Here is a 13186-nt window from a genome sequence, read left to right as displayed (position 1 = left end):
AAGCTAGACGCTCCTTAATTCATTGTAATGCAATCAACTAAATTGCAATGATCAGTCTCATTCTGAATGTTGTTGATACCCCTATCCACACATATATATATCCTCATACCATCACATATATATATATATATATATATATATATATATATATATATATATATATATATATATATATATATATATATATATATATATCCTCATACCATCCAGAAGCACCAGCACTTCAGCCCTCATGTTGGAGACCACCACATAACCTCTGGTAGAAAGTGACAATCATTCAAGTTGTCCGAGCACTATGACTTGTGGCCTATATTAATTCCATCCATGCATGGCCCCCAAATCAACAGTTCCGATCGCACCCATACTAGCCATGTGTACCATTAAAATGGTTCTGGTGACACCCATTTCCCTTTAATTCATCTTAGATTAATCATGCATTCTTTAGGAATCTGAGGGTTGGGTCAGCTGTTCTTTTCAAAAAACTAGGGTCACTTTCCTAACTGCTCCAATCAAGAAAACGTATTAAAATCTAACCACCACTTTATATTAGGTAACCATACTTGGACTATAACATACATATAACACAACATCACCTCATTCTTCATGCATGTACTATTTTCTCACCATCCTCTCTTAGCACTCTTTTCATGAAGCTTCATGCAATGGAGCTTCCTTTTGGAAAGAAAACCACCCACTTCCAAAACAACCCTATGCTAGTTCTACTACTAACCCTAATCTTAATGATTTTTGCAATCATACCTCTTTCTTATCCTTTTCTTAGCCCTTCATTTCTATGGAAGTGGTTTGCTCCTTCATCTCTATCAACTTCTTTGACATTTGAAGACTGTGATGAAATAATGAATGTGGGGTTAGATAAGAAATGTGATATTTTCAGTGGGGAATGGATCCCGAATCCCGACGCGCCTTATTACACAAACACGACATGTTGGGCCATCCATGATCATCAAAATTGCATGAAGTATGGACGGCCAGATAGTGATTTCATGAAGTGGAAGTGGAAGCCGGACGGCTGCGAGTTGCCGGTATTTGACCCAGTGAGATTCTTGGAGCTTCTTAGAGGGAAGTCATTGGCTTTTGTAGGTGATTCTGTGGGAAGAAACCAAATGCAGTCGCTGATTTGCCTCTTATCAAGGGTAAACAACAGAACTATATATAATTCTCTGTTTTTTTCTTTTTTCTTTTTTTTTTTCAAGCGATATTTTCAGACCATCGTCATTACACTTCCATGTTCCATGCATAGTCATGACACTTGTTTATAATGATCAACACCGTTGATTTTGTAGTCCCTTAAGGTGGATTTGGAATAACACAAAAATCAAGTGTCATGGATTATCATAGCCATCCAATCAAGGGCTGAAAATGGTTGAAAACATCAAAAATTGAACGTAGGGCTCGAACTGAATCGGACCAGTTTAAGTTGGTTTGAGTCCAAAAGTTTTTTTTTTCCAGTCGCTGAATGAAGTGCGTCAGAGTCCTCAAGCTAACTCAACCCCAACCCCTTTTTTAAATGGGTTTGAATTAGAACAACCTATGATGGACCCGACCTAGAGCATTACCAGGTCTGGACCTGATCCACACCCAACGACGAGTCATTTTTTATATTTTTTTTTGGTACTATGCGCTCGAGCTCACGATAAGCTCCCATGAGGTCGATCTGTGTGGGCCCCACCGTGATGTGTGTCGATCATCAACACCGTGCATTTGATGGGTCCCCTTTAAATTATGGGATATCCCAAAAATCACCCGTATACGGAACTCAGGTGGGCCATACAATCTAAAAAAAATGTGAAGACATGCCAAAAACATATAAAAGCACTTGGTGGGGCCCACCTGAAATTTTCATGCTTCTGAAACTTGGTCTGAACCCTCATCCAAGTGGGACACACATAATGGATGGGCTGGATTTGAAAACCACATCTTGGTGGGCCCAAAAAATGATTATGAATGTTTTAATGGTGCATGGCCCCTCTCAACTTCTGTATGTGGTGTGGCCCACACAAGTCACGGATTGACTTGATTTTTGAGACCTAGTCCCATGATGGAATGGTGCATCTGACTGATGGGGTAGATGTTCGAAATGCATCACGGTGGGGCCCACACAGCTCGACCTCATGAGACGTTCCCATCTACTCTAGCGCATAGTACCTTTTCCCTATCTATATATATATATATATATATATATATATATAGATATGAGAGAGAGAGGTGTTGTTTCACGTGTACTGCTCAGATTTTGGGATTAAATCACGTATGATGGCGGGTTCTCAAAAAAGTTTGCACGAGTTCCGTGTGAGCTGGTGGGATAGACGTGTGCGTATGTGTGTGTATTTATGGGAAATGGTTCCATGCGGTCAAGCTCATGGGAACTTTTCATGAGGTCGAGCTATGTGGGCCCCACTGTGATGTGTGTCAAACATCAACACCGTGCCCTTTAAATTTTGGGATATATCCCAAAAATTAGCGTATAGACATGCCTAAAAACATATAAAAGCCTTGGTGTGGCCCACATGAAATTTAGATGCATCTGAAACTTGGTTTGACCCTTCATCCAAGTGGGACACACATAATGGATGGTTTGAATTTGTGAACCACATCTTGGTGGGCCCAACAATTGATTATGAATGTTTTAATAGGAGAGTGACCCCTCTTAACTTTTGTATGTGGTGTGGCCCACACAAGTCATGGATTGACTTGATTTTTAAGGACGAGGCCCACCATGGAATGGTGCATCTGACTGATAGGATTGATGTTCAACACTCATCACGGTGGGCCCACACAGATCGACCTTTTTTTTCTTTTATTTTTGATAAAAACTTGGACTCTTGCCACCATTCCATTAATCACACAGCTCGACCTCATGGCATATATATATATATATATATATCTGAAAAAATGCTTACACACTAGTCACCTAAGTAATGCTTATAACATTGTTGCCGGGAAAGTTGTTTAAGAGAGGAAAAGGACTTGATGGTTTGGGTGGGACTCACAGTAGAGTTAATGTGAAATCCACACCAACCATCAGATGAGTCGCCCAATGTTGGTATTGGGGAAAAAATCAGATGCATCCATAAATAAGGTGGACCACACGTTAAAAACAGTGTCAAGGAAAAGCTTATCCTCCAAATTGCTTCCCATGGTATGGTCCGCTTGAATTACAAATCAGCCTGACTTTTTAGCTCTGGGTATAACATGAAATTACATATCTAATGATAGGAGTGGATCTCATGTAAACATCATGGTGGGCCACGTCAAAAGATGAAGGGTGGGCGTTGGTTTAGAGAAAGACTCGATGGCAAGGCGGAGAACACAGCCGAATTTGTGTTGACGTGGCAAAGCTCAATGGTCCTTAAATGTATGTGTTATATCCACACCATCCATCTACTTTTTCATAACATTTTCAAGGCATAAGGCCAAAAATGAAGGAGATCTAAGGCTCAAGTGGACCACGCCAAAGAAAGCTGTGAGGATTAAACTCCACCATTGAAAACTTGTTAGCGGTGAGGGAAGTCCTGGATCAAGCCGATATTTGTGTTTTTCCCTAATTCAGGTCTGCCTCATCTTATGAATAAGTTGGATGAAAAATAAACATCATGCTGGACCTTATGAATAAGTTGGATGGCAAATAAACATCATGCTGGACCTCGTGAATAAGTTGGATGGCAAATAAACACCATGCTGGCTCAGGGAGGTTTTAATGATGGGCATTATTGTTCCACTGCATTTTGTAGTGTGGTTCACTTTAGTTTTGGATCTGTCTCATTTTTTGTCTTATGCCTTAAAATGATTTGAAAAATTGGATGGGTAGTGCGGATATAATACATACATCATATTGGGCCCCAAAAAATTTGCCATGCTAACATTGTTACCTGCTATTCCACTATTCACCGGTGATGAAATCTACCCGTTCGTGGGGCCTACCTTGATATATTTGTTTTATATCCAGGTCATCAATCACTTTTTTTCAGCTCAATTTAGCTTATGGTCTTAAAAAATATATGTAGATTCAAATCTCAAGTGGACCTCACCACAGGAAAGAGCGGTGATTGACTGTTAAAAACTTACTGAGTCACAAAAGTTTAGATCATCCTTATATTTGTCTTTTCCCTTCATCGAGTTTCAGTGACCTTATCAGCATGTTGCATGGAAAATAAACATTTAGATGGGCCTTAGGAAGGTTTTAAATTTTAACTGTGGGCATTCAATGTTCACTATTTCCTGTGGTGGGGCTCACTTGATATGTGGATCTGCTTCATTTTTGGGACCCTCCATTAAAATGATTTGTAAAAACTGATGGACTGATCAACTCCCCGTCTAATGCCTGATTGACTCCCCGTCTATTCCCGGTTACGTACCACTTTTCTAGGAACCACCTGATGGACTTCAACCTTTCATCTTTTAAGGGGGGCACTTTGATATGTGTGTGAGATCCACTTTGATCATTAGATGCATAATCCCACGTTGGGCCCACATAAAAAATTCCAAGCTAATTTGTTAATGAAGTGGGCCATACCAATGGAAACAATTGTGAAAGGCGTCCACCTTTGAGTTTTACAATGCCCACCCTGTTGAGCCTTGGAAATTCACGACAACCATTATATGCAATACAAAAAGTTAGGCTTGATCTCTAAGAAATCATGCATATACATGATTCAACTTACCAAGGGAGACGATATGGAGGATAAGCTCTCCCCGAAAATCATGTGGTCCACCTTAACCATGGATGGAGTTGATTTTCAAACCTTGGATCCAGCCTGGGGTGAATCATATGATGATTAGGGTCAATTTCACATTAACACCGTGGTGGGGCCTATTCAAGCCTGTAAGTCATTTTCTTCTTTGAAATAACTTTCCGGAGACCGCATTTATTAACACTAACTTACCCTTAAATTAAACAGGTAGTTGGACCGTCCAACTAGTTGTGTATGAGCATCTCTCTGTACACATAGAGAGAGTCATGCTCACTTGTGCACCTATGCACGTGCACACCTTTGCACACATATCATGGGCATCTAATCCGATCAGTCCATGTAATGCGGAATCCCATGAATCCCAAGGTACAAATTTTTACCCAGATCTAAAATTCTGGTGGGCTATAGAAAAGATAAATGCAAATCAAGAGAGGAAACTGTTTTCATTTTTCATGGCCACTAAAATTTTGGATCAAAGTAAAAATTGGGCCCGAGAAGTTTCATGAGGTTCTGCTTCATGTGAACCGTTCAGATTTTAGAGTCAGAGAGAGAATCGGGGCTCTCTTAACTTCCGACTTTGTGTGCTGCACAGCTATATATATATATATATATATATATATATATATATATATATATATATATATATATAGAGAGAGAGAGAGAGAGAGAGAGAGAGATGCTCACACACAACTAGTTGGACACTGCGTTTTGGTCCAACTAGCTAAGCATTTAATGCTGAGAGACGGTGTTTGCTTCACCTTAGCTTTAATTTAAGAGGTCCCTTGAGAATGATCCTAGGCTTGAGTGGGCCCTATTGTGGTGTTAATATAAAATCCACCTTGACCATCATGTATGTCAACCCATGTTAGACCTAGGAACCAAAAATCAACTCTATCCATGGTTCAAGTGGACCGCACAATTGGAAATAGTGTGCGAAAAAAGCTTACCTTCCAAAATAATTCCTTTGATGAGGTACACTTAAATCAAGTATGGCCCTAATTTTTGAGTTCTACGTCTAACCTTTGGTGTGGCATTTAATGGTTAGAGTTGATTTAATTTACTTATGACTGTGAGTATTATAAAAATCAGAGGTTGACATCTCTCCCTCTACTATCCTATTGGTGGAGCCTACCTGAACCAATAGTCAGTTTGATATTTTGTACCAAGACGTAGAATGAGATTACATGTCTGACGGTCACACTGGATGTCACATGCATATCACGATGGACCCTATAAAAATAAGGTTATACATTCCTCTTCAGCCATTAAGTTTCTTCGGTGACAAGAAAAAAGTGCTTATTATATTTTTTGAAAATAAAAAAAAAAGAATTAAGTGCAGCCCCTTCCTCATGCAACATAGTTTGTCCCTAATCATGCAGCCCACCCACAGTGATGTAGGTATTATTGTATATCCATGTTGTCCATTGGTTTTTTTTAGCTCATTTTAGAACATTAATTTTTAAAAATGAAGCAGGTATAAATCTCAAGTGGTACACACCATGGGGAATAATGGATATTGAACTCTTACCATTAAAATTTTCCTAAGGCTCACTGTAATTTTTTAGTTGCCAACCAACTTATTGGTAAGTTCACAAAGACCTTGATGAAATAAATTTAAAATAAAAAATAAATTTCAGCTTGATTGAAAACTTTTGGCCCACAAAAAGTTTTGAATGGCTAATCACCACAGTTTCTATGGTGTTGTCCACTTGAGAATTTTATCTACTTCATTTTTTGAATCATGTCCTATCCTGAGCTGAAAATATGATGTAGGGCATGGATATACAATAGGTATATCAAAGTAGGCCCTAGGGTTAGGGATGCACAGTACTACTTGAGGATAGGCTGCACCTAATCCACTCGTACTACTTGAGAATAGGCTGCAGCCTGCACCTAATCCACTCCCCCTTTTCTTGAAACACGTACCTTTTCTATCGGAATATGAAGAAGTTTAACAAAGGGAGAAAAGGCCGGGCGCGGATTCACCACTGAACACTTCAGTAGCCATAGTGCTACTGAAGTGATGTGGTCGCGTTTCGTAGGCGCAAAAGTGGGTCTCGGTTGAAAGCACTTAATGCTCCTCCGTCAAGAAATGAAACGCCGTTTACCGGCCACGTTTATACTCGGTCTCGGAAACATCCTCGTTTTACTTTGATTCACGGAAAGCAGATTGGGTACTGAGTAACTCCGTACGCTACAGTAAAGTCCTTGGCCCCACGGTAATATATGTATTTTATCCGCTCCGTCCATCCATATTACCAAACATTTTAAGAGAATTACACTAAAAACGAATCATATACAAATCTCAAATGCACCACATCATAGGAAAAAGTGTAAATTGAATGTCCACCCTCGAAATTTTTTTCGAGGGCTATGGAAGTTTTGGATCAAGCTGATATTTATGATTTCTTTTAATCCATGTCTGTGTGATCTTTTGAATAGGTTGGATGACAAATAAACATCACTGTAGACCTTAAAAAGGTTTCAACGGTGGAAATCATTATTCCCACTGTTTTCGGTGGTATGGTCCACTTGAGATCTGGATATACTTTAAATTTGGGCTCAATGGCTCCAATGAATTGTAAAAACGGATGGACGCCGTGGATAAACCACGTAGACTCAAGATGGGGCCAACAAAGTTGACTCAGTACAACTCAACTGAAGTTCTTCATTTTTCCCTCTGCAACATAGCGCTCAAATTTTAATTTATCTTTTCTTCTCAAATCTTTCAAGAGTTGAAATTTTCTTTTGATAATTAGGGTCATGATTTTCCAGTACTTCCAATTTGCTTGCTTTGATATTTGAATTTCAAGCGGATGTATGATTTTGAAGCTACGGCCACTGGGAATGTCATAGCTAATCCGCCACATCTATCCTCAACTTGTGGAAGGCACTTTATTGTATTCTCCTATTTGGAGAAATACCGAAGCTCGAGATGCGTCCAACACAAGGAAAACAGAGAGATAGGATGAGCCAGGACTGATTTTCTGTGGTCGAGTACAAACGTCACCAGTAACGGCGTTTCTTTTTTATGACGGAGGTGCATTAAATGCTTTCAACCGAGCCCTAAGTTTTGCGCCAATGAAACGCGACCACATCACTTAAGTAGCAACATCGCTACTGAACTGTTCAGTAGCTAATCCGCGCCCGAAAGGGCCTACCTTGATTTTTGATATGGCCAACCAAGTTATATATATAAGATCTACTCCGACCATCACATGTGCAATCTCATTATAGTTCTAGATCCGAAATATAAGGCAGACTTGTAATTCAAGTGAACCACACCAATAGAACATTTGAGGAAGAGACGTCCACCTTTGATTTTTACAGGACCCCAATCATAAATATGTAAAATTCACTCCAACAATTAGATGAGATAGAAAATTCTAGGTGTGGGACCGAAAAATAAGATCTACACGTAATTCAAGTGGGCCTCATCAAATGAATCATTTTGGAGGGTGAGATATTTTAGCACACTGTTTCCAATTGTGCGGTTTATCTGAACCACTAATGGGGTTAATTTTCAATCCATAAGTCTAACATCGGGTGACACACATGATGGCCGGATGAATTTTACATTAACATTACAATAGGGCCCACCCAAGCCATTGACCATTTTGAAAGACCCATAAGTCCTATCTGTCTCAACATTAATTAGCATTAATTAATCGAACTAGTTGGCCGATCCAACTAGTTGTGTGTGAGCATTTCTCCTATATATATATATATATATATATAAAATGTAATTTACAAATAACCACATTCATAACTAATTATTATTACAAACGCGGATTCTGGTTATTTTCATAACTTCTGCTAGTTGTTAGAAATGACAAAAATTACTACGTATAATATACCATAAATTTTCCCCCATGAGAAGAATCTAGGGCTTTTGATTTTCCTATGTTGGGCGCATACCACAATAATTTTACTTAATAAGCTGTAGATAGGATAGGTTTCGAATAGGATAGTTTTATCATTTTTTTTTTTCTCAAAATATGCCAAAAATTTGACACTATTAATTAGGAAAACAAATATAAAGTAGATATTAGAAATAATCACGAATTAACAATGCATTTATTTGCAAACATATTATTTTTATGTGAATATTTGCAAATATTCTATTATTTATTTAGTTAATTACGTACAATATTTTTAATTCTTAATATATTTAAATATTTATCTTACTTTTATGGATCACATATACGGGTCTAGTAACTTTCAATTTACGTGAGCCCCACCAAGATGTATGTGTTTTATCTATGCCATCCATCCATTTTTCCAGCTCATGTTAATGCAAGATCTTAAAAATGAGGCAGATCCAAATCTCAGGTGAACCACACCATTGGAAATAGTGGTGACGGAACACCCACCATTAGAAACTTCTTGGCTACAAAAGTTTTGGATCAATATGATATTTTTGTTTTCCCTTCTTTCCAGTCCATGTGACCTAATCAACGGGTTGGATGGCAAATAAAAATTACATTGACAATAGAAAGCTTTTAATGGTGTTCAATTACCACTTTTTCCTGTGGTGTGGTCCATCTATGATTTGGTTTTACCTCATTTTTGGGCTTATGCCCTAAAATGATCTATAAAAATAGATGGGCACCATGGATATATAAAATACATACATCATAGTGGAGCCAACTGAGCTTTTCCAGCAGCACACAATACCACTTTGTTGCTGTGTGCAACACTAGTTTTATCTGTCCATGTGCCATTCATTTTGGCATCCCCATCAAGGGGAGCCCAGTGAAATCAACGGTTCATATCATTCAAGGGCCAGAGTCCCTACCTATCTTTTCATAACTGGTCCAGATGTATTCCAGCAAGCCAATCTAATCGAAATTAAAATTAGAGATTGCCAGCTTAGGATTTGGCAAAAGGTATTTGACATTCCAACTATCATCCATAAACAATATTATTTATGTAAATAAATAATTCATGTTGTGGATGATGTGGTCGCCTGATATATATTGTAAACGGGCATGATTAAAACTTTCCAAATCCAAGTGCTTATCTGCCATCGTTTTTCCTTTTCAGTACTCTTACGTGCCAACCACCCTGATGTAATACAGATTTATACTAAACGTGGCCCCAGGAACATGTGTTTCCATCTCTGGCAAGTGTGGCCCATGGTATGATATTCCAGACCATTGGATGGAGGTATCACAGATTATAACATTCCAACAACCAAATATCAAGAACTTTTTCGGTTTGAATGTGAACGGTGGACCATCTGTGGCCACAAATCCAAATTTCATGGTGAGACGCATCAGATCAATGGTCTGGATTTGGCGAACTGTCCATTGCCCCCACATCTACAAATATAGGAATATGCATATGCATGCATATCTATATTTGCATGTATGCACAATTGCACATGCATATATGTATTTATCATGTAGCTATAACTATGTACATGGGTGCATGCATGAGGCATATGTATGCACGTATGGAGAAACATTTGTTCATCGTGTATATATGCAGATAGGTGTGCACTTCCCAGTATCTATATGCATATACATGCATGCATGGATGTGTGTATGCATGTGAAAATGAACAGGCACTGTATTATAGTTTAGATTGTTTCTATGGGACACACTGTGATTTTTTTTATCACATCCACTCGGACCATCTTTCATGCCATCCCTTGTTTGGTCATGGTCTCAAAAATCAGACCAATCAAGGACTTAGGTGGGCCACACAAGATAAAAGAATTGAGAGGGGACATACTCTTGATTCTGTTACAGGGCCCAACGTGTTGTGTATATGACATCCAATCCATTGATATGAAACAACTTCCATGGATGATGGTAAACCCAGAAAATCAGACTATTTTAAAACTTGGGTGGGCCCAATGCAAGTTAACGGTGGACATCCCCTATCAACTGTTCCTGATCTGTAGCACACCTGAATCATGGATTTCGGGCCCATGTAGCATATAATGGTAGGAATGGATGTAATGAATATATCATGGTGGGGTCCACAACTCATTTTCACTGAGTAACGACGTGTCAGCGGCAAGAGAGAGAGAGAGAGAGATGCGTGTAAAGTCCACCTTCTGGTATAGCTTATCGCAAAGTGGACCCCTCCGGTCCCCTCACAAGCTGAAATAGCTGAGAGCGGACGTCCACACATTTGAACCTTCTCAATTATTGTGGGACCCACAATGATGTAGTTCGTATATCAGACCCATACATTGTCCATATCCTATTTGGACGGGGCCCACCAAATTTCTGATCATTCCAGAACTTAGGCCGACCATGAAGTGATTTTAGATGTTTTAGGCATGATTATGCAATGTCCTGGATATCGTGGCCCACCTGAGTCCGGAATAAGGTTGATTTGTAGATATGTAGATATCCCATAATCAAAATGCACTGATAAGCTGTAGTAATGTCAACTTCGTTGGATCTTTTTCCATTGAGGTAGACCCTGTCATGGCCCACCATGACGTGTAGAAAATCCATCCTGTCCGTCAGATTTTCCGGTGCCCAGAACCCAAAATCCAGCCAGATCCATGACTAAGGTGGGCCAATGATAGGGAACCGTTTGTATTTTGTTGCCACCCATCAGAACCTTCTTAATTAATTGTTTTTGTGGTGCACCAAGATGTATGGTTTAAACAAATGTCTAGCTCTCCCATCTGGATTAGGGTTCACGCCAAATTTCATTCTATTCTAAAACTTAGGTAGCCCCACGAAATGATTTTAGATGTTTAGGCATGATTCTCATCTGTTCTAGATGGTGTGGCCCACCTAAGTTTTGGATACAGCTAATTGTCTGGACATGCCACCACCTGTAGGGGACTGATTAGATGCATGGTTCAGACCTCCAACACACATCATTGTGGGCCCTAAGCTATTTTAATGTCAACCTCATTTTCCCTGCATGTATTTACTATCTCACCTGTTCATATATTGAAAACAGGCATGTATCTACGCACAGCATGCATGTATTTCAGTTTTCGTTTCTTTGATTACCAGTTAATCTCGTCCATTGAATTTTCAGGTAGAATACCCCACCGACGTTTCCTACACTGCTGATGAAAATTCAAACGCTGGCTATACATCAGCTACAACTTAACCATTGCAAGCTACTGGTCACCATTTCTAGTAAGATCAAAAGAAGCAGATTCCAATGGGCCCACCCTCACAGGCCTCTTCAACCTCTACCTCGACGAATTTGATGAGGATTGGACGACCCAGATCAATGAGTTCGACTACGTGATCATCTCCGCTGGACATTGGTTCTTCCGGCCAGCCATGTTCTACGAGAAGGGCCACCTTGTAGGGTGCCACTACTGCCAAGAAAAGAATCTCACCGATCTAACCATGTATTATGGTTTCCGACGTGCCTTTCGGACTGCATTCCGTGCGATATATGGTCTAGATCACTTCAAGGGCACGACGTTTTTGCGAACATTTGCACCATCACACTTTGAGAATGGAATATGGAATCAAGGTGGGAATTGTCTAAGGAAAAAACCTTTCAAGAGCAATGAAACAACGTTAGTGGGATTTAATCTAGAGCTTTACATGACCCAAGTTGAGGAATTTCGGATTGCGAAAAAAGAAGGGAGGAAGAGAGGAATGAACTTTCGGTTGCTTGATACTACACAGGCAACGTTGTTGAGACCAGATGGGCACCCTAGCAGATATGGACACTGGCCAGAGGAGAATGTGACATTGTATAATGATTGTGTGCATTGGTGCTTGCCGGGTCCCATTGACACGTGGAATGATTTCTTGCTTGAGATGTTGAAGATGGATGGTGGAGAATCCTCTGATGGGAAGCTTTATAAAAGTTATAGGAAGATGAGGGTCAGATAGCATGTAGATGTTTTGATTCTGTCTATTCATTGGCTGTGGCCCACACAGTTCATGGTGGGCCCAATCAGCTCTCATCTGTACATTAATAGAATATTTTTAAAATACAAAGCATGACTTTCAAGAAAGGAAGTTTCATTCAGCACTTTCAAGAAAGCAGTAAGAGAGTTAATCCAAGAAAGGATCTTACAGGAGATGATGGACTTTTGTGTAACCTTTGATCGTTTCTAGGCACCCAGACTTTCAAGCAGATCATATGTAATTAACCTATAAAGCATGAAGAATTGTGACTTCTTGCATGCCAAAGCAAACTACTGATTTAGACATTGAATTCATGAATTTGGAAAAGTTTTAATTATTGAATTAATGAATTATGTAATTAATGTGTTTGGGTTACCTTAATTGCTTAAATTACTCATTTTCAATTAGTAAATGGGGCACAAATCTTGAACTTGTTAGTACACACACATGCTCTTTAGGTAACCGATTCTCATGAAAATTTTGTGAGAACTTTTCATGCGTGATATTGATACAAAATCTGGATGGCCTATTAGATGAGTCACCTCCTGAAATACTAGGGCTAATTTTTTGTCCTAATTGAAAGATCTGGTGAACCATAGTGGAAAACCCGGGCCAATG

At 39.3% G+C, this 13186-nt stretch overlaps 1 pseudogene; it reads left to right on the top strand.

Annotated features, from left to right (window-relative positions):
* The first annotated feature begins 598 nt into the window (after nt 1–598).
* Nucleotides 599–12936, top strand: LOC131255585 (protein trichome birefringence-like 19; annotated as a pseudogene).
* Nucleotides 12937–13186: the final 250 nt, after the last annotated feature.

This window comes from Magnolia sinica, chromosome 9 (assembly GCF_029962835.1).
Source record: "Magnolia sinica isolate HGM2019 chromosome 9, MsV1, whole genome shotgun sequence".
Lineage (NCBI taxonomy): Eukaryota > Viridiplantae > Streptophyta > Magnoliopsida > Magnoliales > Magnoliaceae > Magnolia > Magnolia sinica.
This window is presented reverse-complemented; position numbering and strand designations above follow the sequence as displayed.